Raw genomic sequence first — 9,597 nt, 5'->3', positions numbered from 1 at the left:
TGTTTTCTGAACTGGCTTTTTGTTGAAGATACACACTGGACTGTCAACATTTGATGATGGCTTCCTTTCAAACATGTGAGCTGAGCATTTATTTACTCATTTATTCATTTGGTTGATTGGTTGGTCATGATTAGTATATAAAGGTTTGTCTTAACTGACCCAAAAAACTTTTAGGAGAAAAAAAACTGTGGTCAGATGATTGAATGTAGTTCTCAATTCAACGCAATACATTTTCATTTGTTTTTATAGATCTTTTTCTTCATTTATCATGACAGGTTTCATAATAGTGCCAATGTCTGTTGTGCTGTGTAAGTATGAAAATAAATATACTAGTTATTATATTATATATTTATTCAGTAATAGCTGCGTTAATCAGTCATAAGGGTCCATTTTTTGAAATTGAGATTTATACATCATCTGAAAGTTTGATTAATATGATTTACATTGACGTATGGATTGTTAGGACAATATTTGGCCCACATCATAAATCCCAGTGTTAAATGAACTCTTGCCGGAGTTTATTTGAGTCCATATTCAAGAGTGTTAAAATGAACACTGAAGCAGTGTTAAAGTTCATGAGATATTTAAGTGATTCACTGAGAGAAGATTGAGCATTATTAAAGACACCAGATGTTAATAAGCACAAACACTTAAGCAGATTTTGTTTGGATGTTGAAATTGAGTAATAACAGCCAGACAAAATTTAAAGGGGTCACCGGATGCAATTTTTCTACAAGTTCATATGATTATTTGGTGTCTTAATGAAAAGTCTCTAATATACTTTGGTTAAAAAAAAAATCTCAATAGTAGTGTAAAAAACACCTTGTCAAAATCAGCTCTGCAAAACATCAACTCATATATTGTATGGCCCTTTAAATGCAAATGAGCTCTGCTCTGCACTTGTTTTAAGTTCAGTGTTCCTTCAGTTTTTTTTTTTTTTTTTTTCCTTTATTTTCCACATTTATTTATTTATTTATTTTTGGAACCACCACACTGACTCAAGCTGTGAACGGTTTCAGACAGTTCAGTCAGATTCAGTAAATTGGTTCAAATGAACAGCATCATAGTGTGAACCAGCCCCATTAGTGAAAGTTCATTAACCCTTTGTTATGTTGTTAATCTATTTGTCTTCATTACCATTTATTGCAGATGTCTTGGCCTGTTTAACTGTGACACAAGAGACAGCTATAGTTGGTAATGTATTGTGGTGTGGTGTTTTAACTATGAGCAGATCTGTAGATTGGTGTGTTGAGCTTTCATGTGTTTGGACTGTAGGGCTCTCACAATATTAGATTTTTCACTACATGATTATCATGGCCAAAAGAAGAATAAGATATATCGCAATATCTACAGATACAGAGTTTTCTTTTTTTTTTTTGCCAATGAACCACACCACTATATATAAAATGAATAATTACACTTAACGGAGTAAATGATTTTAGCTTAATTGATTTGAGCTTGGCACTAGTTTTAAATTTTCAGAGCACGTATCAAACTGCCAAAGTTTCAGTAAATGAGGCTTTGTTATGTACTGTTTCGAAATGGGCTGATGTCTGTAAACCTATAAATTACTGTTTTGGAAAATTAAGTTTGGAAAAAAAAAAACATATGTTGCTGTTCTCATATATTCTAATTAATAAACTCATTTGTTTGTTTGTTTGTTTGTTTTCATAACAGCTAATCTGCTTGACCCCTGTTACAACTACACTGTACTGGACAATCCATGGAGAGACGCTAATATTACTTATGATTCAGTCATAAGGTGTGACAGAAGTCTCACTTGGAGCGGTTGGTATCGTCTCTTCATTAATGGTGTGAGCGCTCACTTGCCAGACAAGTGTGTTGCATATGGTCGCTGTGGCACTTCTATCCCACTGTGGATAACTGATGGACACCCAGCAGTGGAGGATGGAGTCGTCACTCGAGTTGTCTGTGGTAACTCTGGCAGTTACTGCTACTATTTCGAGTCCTACCCCATTAAAGTCAAAGCCTGTCCAGGGAATTATTTTGTCTATGAGTTGGTTACACCAACTGTGTGCAATTCAGCATACTGTGCAGGTGATTTTCACATGAGCTCTTTCTACACATGATATTCGTGTATCTGTTTACTAATTATAGTGATTTATTAATCACTATTCATCCAAACATTCAGATCTTGGCAGCATCACCAACAGCTCTACAGCCGTCACCCCAGCGACCATCTCAACTGGTAATGTACCACACTGTGTCTCTGCAGGTTTATTTTCTGCCCTGATTTATGTTTAGCTTTGTACTATAGAACAGATGTGTGAGGGAGAGTGCCTGTCAAACACCTTTATTTTCACTTTATAGAATAGAGATACAGCTTGACAATAGTGTAATTATTCAGCACAGTCAGATTTTTTCTTCTTTATTTGATCATTTTCTCAGCAGGTGCAGATGTTAGAAATGTATTTAAGAAACTACTTTTATTCACTATGTGGCTGTTTAATTTGTACAGAGGATGCATTAGATGTGGCCGACATAACAACAAAAAAGACACAACCTAATGGATGTCATGTGACATTTTCAAATTACTGATGCATACAATGACTTAATTTGTGTTCATACACTACCATTCAAAAGTTTGGGGTCAGTAAGACTTGTAATAGTCTTTAAAGAAGTCTCTTATGCTCATCAAGGCTGCATTTATTTGATTAAAAATACAGAAACAAAACAGCAATATTGCAAAATGTTTTTACAATATAATTTTTTTTATTATTATTTTAACATACTTTAAAACAGAATTTATTCCTGTCATGAAATGCTGAATTTTTATCAGCTGTTACTCCAGTCTTACGTGTCACATGATCCTTCAGAAATCATTCTAATATGCTGATTTATTGTTAGAATGATCAATGTTGGATAATATCCACAGCTGTGCTGACAAATATTTTTTGGAACCTGTGATTTATTCATTTATTTTACTTTTTTTTTTCAGGATTCTTTCATGAATAACAAGTTTAAAAAGTACAGTGTTTATTCAAAATATAAATATTTTATAACAATGTAAATTATTTATTATTAACTTTTAATAAAAAAAATAAATAAATAAACATCCTTGGTGAATAAAAGTATCAATTTCTAAAAAAAAATAAAAAAGAAACAATAAAAATGTACCGACCCCAAACTTTTGAACGGTAGTGTATATGTGCCTTTTTTTCAGACAGATCCCATGGCAGAATTAGCGGCTATAAAACACTGTTCAGACACATCTATCATAAACCTGCACACAAGCTAGTGTTTCAAAAGTGATTTAACATATAGCATGCAGTAATTGCAAGATAAACAATAATGGTAGAAAATTATCTGTCCTTATATAAAAGTTTTTTTTTTTTTTTTTTTTTTTTTTTTTTACATTTTACCATTTATTATAAACCTATATATAGTACACACTGGGCCAGCTCATCAATCTGAGCCCATTGCACATTTCTGAGGGGGAACCAGGATGAGTGTACTTTCACTGTAAATTGCCTTTTTTTTTTAAATTAAATCAGATTATCTATACTTTAAATTCAACAGTACTTGTCTAATGTCAACAAATATTTATGCATGTATTTATTTATTTTTGCAGTGTATCTTTCTGTTGACCCTTGCCACCACTATACAATACTAGACAATCCATGGAGAGCCACAAATAACACAAATGATTCAGTCAGAAGGTGTGACAGAGGTCTCGCCTGGAGTGGCTGGTATCGTCTCTTCATTAACGGTGTGAGCGCTCAGATCCCAGACACGTGTGTTATATACTATAGCTGTGGCACTGATATTGCACTGCGGATTCGTGGAGGACACCCAACAGTTGAGGATGGAGTCGTCACTCGAGATGTCTGTGGTCACTGGGACTATTACCACTGCTATATCAGGTCTTACCCCATTAAAGTCAAAGCCTGTCCAGGCAATTATTATGTCTATGAGCTGGTTAGTCCAACTCACTGCCAGTCAGCATACTGTGCAGGTAATTATATTAAATGAGCCTTTAAAATTATTTGTTTGTTGATTCATCTATGTTTATCAGTCTTTTTTTTTTTCAGTTGTTGCTAACAGCAGCAGCACCACTACAACAGTCACACCAGAGACGAGCTCAGCTGGTAACATAGTCTTATGTGTTCTCTGTTGAATTGTGTTTTATTGATCTGTATTAATGAACAGGTGTGTGGGTGTGTTTGTGTTTCTTGATAAATAGGGATAAAAGTGTGTGAAATATGCAGGTGCAAATCATACACATCTTTGTGTGTCCTTTGTACTATCTGTGTCTTAGTTCAATGATATTCAACAGTGATTATTTTTGCAGCTGTTTCTAACACCATCAGCAGCGCTACAACTGTCACACCAGAGACAAGCTCAGCTGGTAATGTAGTCTGATGTTTCTAAACACAATAGATGCCTTCTCACCTTCAGAGCTTGTCCCCTAATATTAATAATACTACTACTAATAATAATCAAAATTTACGAGAGAGAAAAAAATAATTAAGAAAGGGAAAAACATTTTTTAAATGTAAAAAAAAAATCAATGGGTGTCCATACTCACGGTCACACCATTCATCATTGTTGATCTATGCTTTTGTAATATTTCACAAATTACATCTATATAATTTGCTGTTTTGTTGTAGTATTGTCTTCATGCTGATTTCTTTCATTGCAGTTATAAATATAACTGTGCCAGAAGGATGCACCGTAAGTTGAGTTTCTGAAATTTAAGTTTGGAGTTGGATTCAAAGCCTCTATTAATAATAGTCCAAAAAGCAGTGCAATAAAATGTGCATTTTAAATATTTGAAATCTGAATGTGACTTTGCAATATTGATAGCAAACCAAAGTCAGGTTGTGCACAAAACCATCAACAATAAATTCAAAGCGTTTTGAGTGTTTTATTTACTGTATAAAGCTTGATTGTGATTTTTTCAGAGTCAGACCTCTGGGGGATGTTTACAAAATCTTCTTGAGCAGATCGAGAACATTACAGCCCAAGTGCTTCCTTTGAATGTGAGTGCCTGATCAAGGATTTTCAAGAGAACAAATAAAAAATAATTAAATTTAATTTAGATAATATATGACTGACATAGCAGTGCTGTCTTGCTTTCTTGACATGTACATCTACTGTAACTCTATTGAACTGTATTTTTCCGATCAATAAAATAGACTGTGACAAACATTTTGACTGTGGCCTTCAACACTTCAGAGAAGATTTTAGAGTCGTCGTCATCAGCAAACCCAACTGAACTAGCCTCCCAGGGAAACCGTGTGTTAAAAACCAGCGAGAAACTAATTTCTACACTGGTGAAGCCGACAGTCACAAGTGACAATGTCAGTTTTACTCTTCCTGCTGTCGGTAAGTGAAGAAAATGAGACATGAAACATTGATATATTTTAGAGTAGTCAGTGTGCAGCTTGTATAGCAGTATAGATTTATTGTCCCCTGAAATTTACTCAACATACAGACATTATTGTCAAAAAAGCTCCCTAAGTGAACTTGTCCAAAGTCTCAATATTTTGTGTAGGCATAATTGTTATCTGGCATTGCCTTAAATCCTCCTGGCATTGAAATGACCAGAGATGCACAGGTTGTTGCTGTATCCTCTTTCACTCCTCACAGAGCTGCTGGATGTTACACACATGGTGCTTCTCCGCCTTCCGCTTAAGGATGCCCCACATGTGCGTAACAGGGTTCAGGTCTGGAGACATACTTGGCCACCCCATCACCTTCACTTTCAGCTTCCTCAGCAAGGCAGTTTTCATATGGGCGGTGTGTTTAGGATGGTTATCTTGTTGGAAAACTGCTGTTCTACCTAGTGTCTGGAGGGAAGGCATCATGTTCTGCTTCAGAATGTACAGCACATAATGGAATCCATGTTTCCCTCAATGAACTGCAGCTACCAGCAGCATTTATGCAGCCCCAGACCATGATGCTACCACCGCCATGCTTGACTGTAGACAAGACACAATTTCCTTGGTGCTCCTCACCAGGGCATCGACACACATACTGGACACCATCTGAGCCAAACAAGTTTATTTTATAGTCTCATCAGATCACAACACAAGGTTCCAGGAATTCATGCTCTTGGATTGGTTGTCTTCAGCAAACTGTTTGTGGGCTTTTTTTGTGAGCCAGCTTCAGATGAGATTTCCTTCTGGGATGATGCCTATGCAAACTGACTTGTTGCAGTGTGCAGCGTATGGTTTGAGCACTGACAAGCTGACCTTCTACTTCTGCAACCCTTAAAGCAATGCTGGCAGCACTCATGCATCTGTTTTTTTTTAAGCCAGGTTCTGCACCTGACGCACAGAACGAGTGCTCAACTTTGACCTTTGTTAATAATCAAAATAATAAATGATGAATAGATAGAGCAGCAGACCGTTGCAAGGCCTGTTCCGAATGGAACCCATCTTGGAAAACCTCTGTATGACCCTGACCACTGTAGTGTAACTTGGTTTCAGGGTGTTACTGAACCTCTAATAGCCTTGGCCATCTTTGTGGAGAGCAACAATTCTAATTCTCAAATCTTCAGGGAGTTCTTTGCCATGAGATGCCATGTTGAACATCCAGTGGTCAGTATGAGAGATTGTACATAAAGCACAAACTTTTAATTGCTCTATTACAAGATACGCAGCTTTGTATGGTCCTGTCGAGCAGAGAAGAACATGATGAATAGGACATGTGGCTTAGTGTGGTTAAACAACATACTGCTATCACTTATGGTGTACTCATATTTGTTGCCAGCTATTTTGACAATAATAGCTGTATACTGAGTTATTTTCAGAGGACAGTAAATCTATGCTGTAACACAAGCAGCACATTAACTACACATTACTGCTTGTTTGTGTTTAATCAGAGGGTCAAGTCTTCATGGTTGGACCACAGGTCACCTTAGATAAAATCCCTCGACTTGACACAACAAATTCTTCTGTGGACATCGATCTCATTGGGATTGCTAAGAACAACAATGAAACAAGTATTTCAAACATTTTAACATGGTTCGAAATAATGTACAAAGATGCATCATACCATTACAACTAAGCCACATTTATCTACTTTTTTGGGTGTTGTTAGTTTAACACATAGCATTTAATGTGTTTCTTTTTCTGTTTCTGTCACCCAGGATCAGCTGCTGTGGCTTTCATGAGCTACAACACTATGGAGAATCTACTGAAGCCAGACTTCTTCAACACTTCAAATGACACGATTAAAACCATGATGTCCACTGTGATCTCAGCTACTCTTCCCAAAACCACCAACACTAAACTCACCAAACCAGTCAACTTCACCTTCAGACACATCAGAGTGAGAGACTGAAATGTGTTTTGTCCCAACTGAGAGCTGGTGAACATCTAAAACGTAATATTTAATGTTCAAACATTTTCTTTTTGTTCATTCTTCTGTTTGTAGAAGTTCGATCCCAACGGTTCTCTGTCCTGTGTGTACTGGAATATCAGCGAGTGGATTGTAGATGGTTGTTCTGTTTTAGAGACCAACAGCAGCTACACTGTGTGTTCCTGTGTTCATCTGTCAACATTCGCTCTTAGAGAACATTTCTACTGAACACTGAAGAACAGCACAGATTTGTCACTCATGTACTCTGACATGTTTTTTTCTCAGAGCGACTCACAGATGGATCTGTTGAATTTGGTGTGTGTGATCGTGGGGCTGGTGTTCTTCAGTTTGGCCCTGTTGAGCTTTGTCCTTTGTCAGTGGAGTCCTGGAGTCAATAATGTGGCTCGAATCAACATCTGCATCAGTCTTCTGTTGGCTCACCTTCTGTTCCTGCTCACACAGCAGTTCCTGAGCGTCATACGGCCTCAGCAGGTGAGAATGATGAAGGAGCCCTACAGCTCAGCACAGCCTCACTGAGAATCATCATAACCGTCTCTCATGGTCTCCAGGTGTTGTGTGCCGTGATCGCAGGCCTTCTGCACTTCTTCTTTCTCTCCGGCTTTGTGTGGATGTTCATCGAAGCTGTGATGCTCTTCATCTGTGTGAGGAACCTATCACAGATCAGCTCCAAAAAGAGGGAGGTGCTTAGCAGTGGATTCCTGTGTGTGATTGGATATCTGGTTGCTCTGGTTGTGGTGTGTGTGTCTGTCGGTCTGGTTCCTGAAGGCTACGGCAGCGAACAGTGAGTTGTTGTTGTTTTCAAGTTAATTTGGTTATAAAGAAATTAAGCAGCTTTGTCTGGCTTTTGTGAAATTTCTGCTGTCTGGTTAAATATACACTCTTGACAGAGGCTGTAACAGTGTCACACTCAAGATTAAAATTTGTGATATTTCTCTAGTCAACATCTGAATTCACTCAAATTCACTTATATTGATTTTTCTCTAAACAGGTGCTGGATTAAAATAGATAAAGGCTTCATCTGGAGTTTTCTGGGTCCTGTTTCCGTTATACTAACAGTAAACACATTTCTTATGACTTCTATTTATATCAAAAGTAAACAAGGCGATTAATTGCTCTTCTACTACTTTGCAGTCAAACATTATTCTCTTCATCAAGATCGGCATCAGTCTGAACTCAACTCTCAAAAAGCTCAATGCTGAAGTTTCACAGATGAAACAAACCAAGTAACATTATTATTTAATCACTATGTAGAACAACACATGGTCACAACACATTAACTCATTTTTTTGCAGGATTTTAGTGTTCAAAACACTGGCTCAGTTTGTGGTTCTCGGTTGCCCCTGGATTCTGGGTTTCTTCACTAATAACAATGAGCAGCTGGAGATCGTCTTCCTGATCTTGAACTCCCAGCAGGGAACCTTCATCTTCCTGATCTACTGTGTTCTCAATGATGAGGTCAGACATCACTCATGTACATCACTCATGTGCATCACTCATGTGCAATCTGGATGTTTTCACTGAGGTCCTGTTCTTATTTTGGTAGTTGTTTAATCTGTTCCTCTTTCATTTTCTTCCTGTGACGGAATGTTCAAATTAGGCAAAACAATTTTTTTTTATTTAAACAGACAGAGAATGCCTTTGATTTCTAAGCTTTTAAAATGTAAACATTTTAGGCCTGTGTTTTTCAAGCCAATGTCAGTTTTTAAAATCGGACAGGATAGACTCCTCAGAGTCTCCAGAGACAGTATATGGAAGAAATGTAAAACATGAATATTTACTTCTAAAAGTGCAAATTTAGTCTCTACAAGCCTCTTTTTCACACAAATTTATGATAAACTAATGCCATTCTGGATCAGGAGTTAAATTGATCTCATAAATCACTCAGCTCCTCTTGTCTCATTCTTGTCCAGATCAGGCAGCAGTACAGGAAGTTATTCAGATGTCTTTGCTGTGTCAAAAAACACTGAGGACCACATCAGCACATCCAAGAAGTAATACATACTGCTCAAGTGCCATTAATATACAGCTGTGTTTTTGAATGATAAATGCCATAGTCTCATATCCTTTCTGCAAATGAGAGAAAAACACGTTATTCAAGTGTCTTATTTTATAGCTGTTAATGCTACTGATGTAAAGCTGTTTCACTGCTGAACTTTTTATTTAGTCTTCTTTAAACTTTTTATTATTATTTTATTATTATTATTACTGGTGAAGGGTTAAAAGCACATTTTATTTATATAAATAGCA

At 36.8% G+C, this 9,597-nt stretch overlaps 1 pseudogene; it reads left to right on the top strand.

Moving 5' to 3' along the window:
• The first annotated feature begins 292 nt into the window (after window positions 1-292).
• On the top strand, window positions 293-9,317 carry LOC141336345 (adhesion G protein-coupled receptor E3-like; annotated as a pseudogene).
• Window positions 9,318-9,597: the final 280 nt, after the last annotated feature.

This window comes from Garra rufa, chromosome 6, assembly GCF_049309525.1.
Source record: "Garra rufa chromosome 6, GarRuf1.0, whole genome shotgun sequence".
Lineage (NCBI taxonomy): Eukaryota > Metazoa > Chordata > Actinopteri > Cypriniformes > Cyprinidae > Garra > Garra rufa.
The sequence above is the reverse complement of the archived record's forward strand: the minus strand, read 5'-3'. Positions and strand labels throughout refer to the sequence as shown.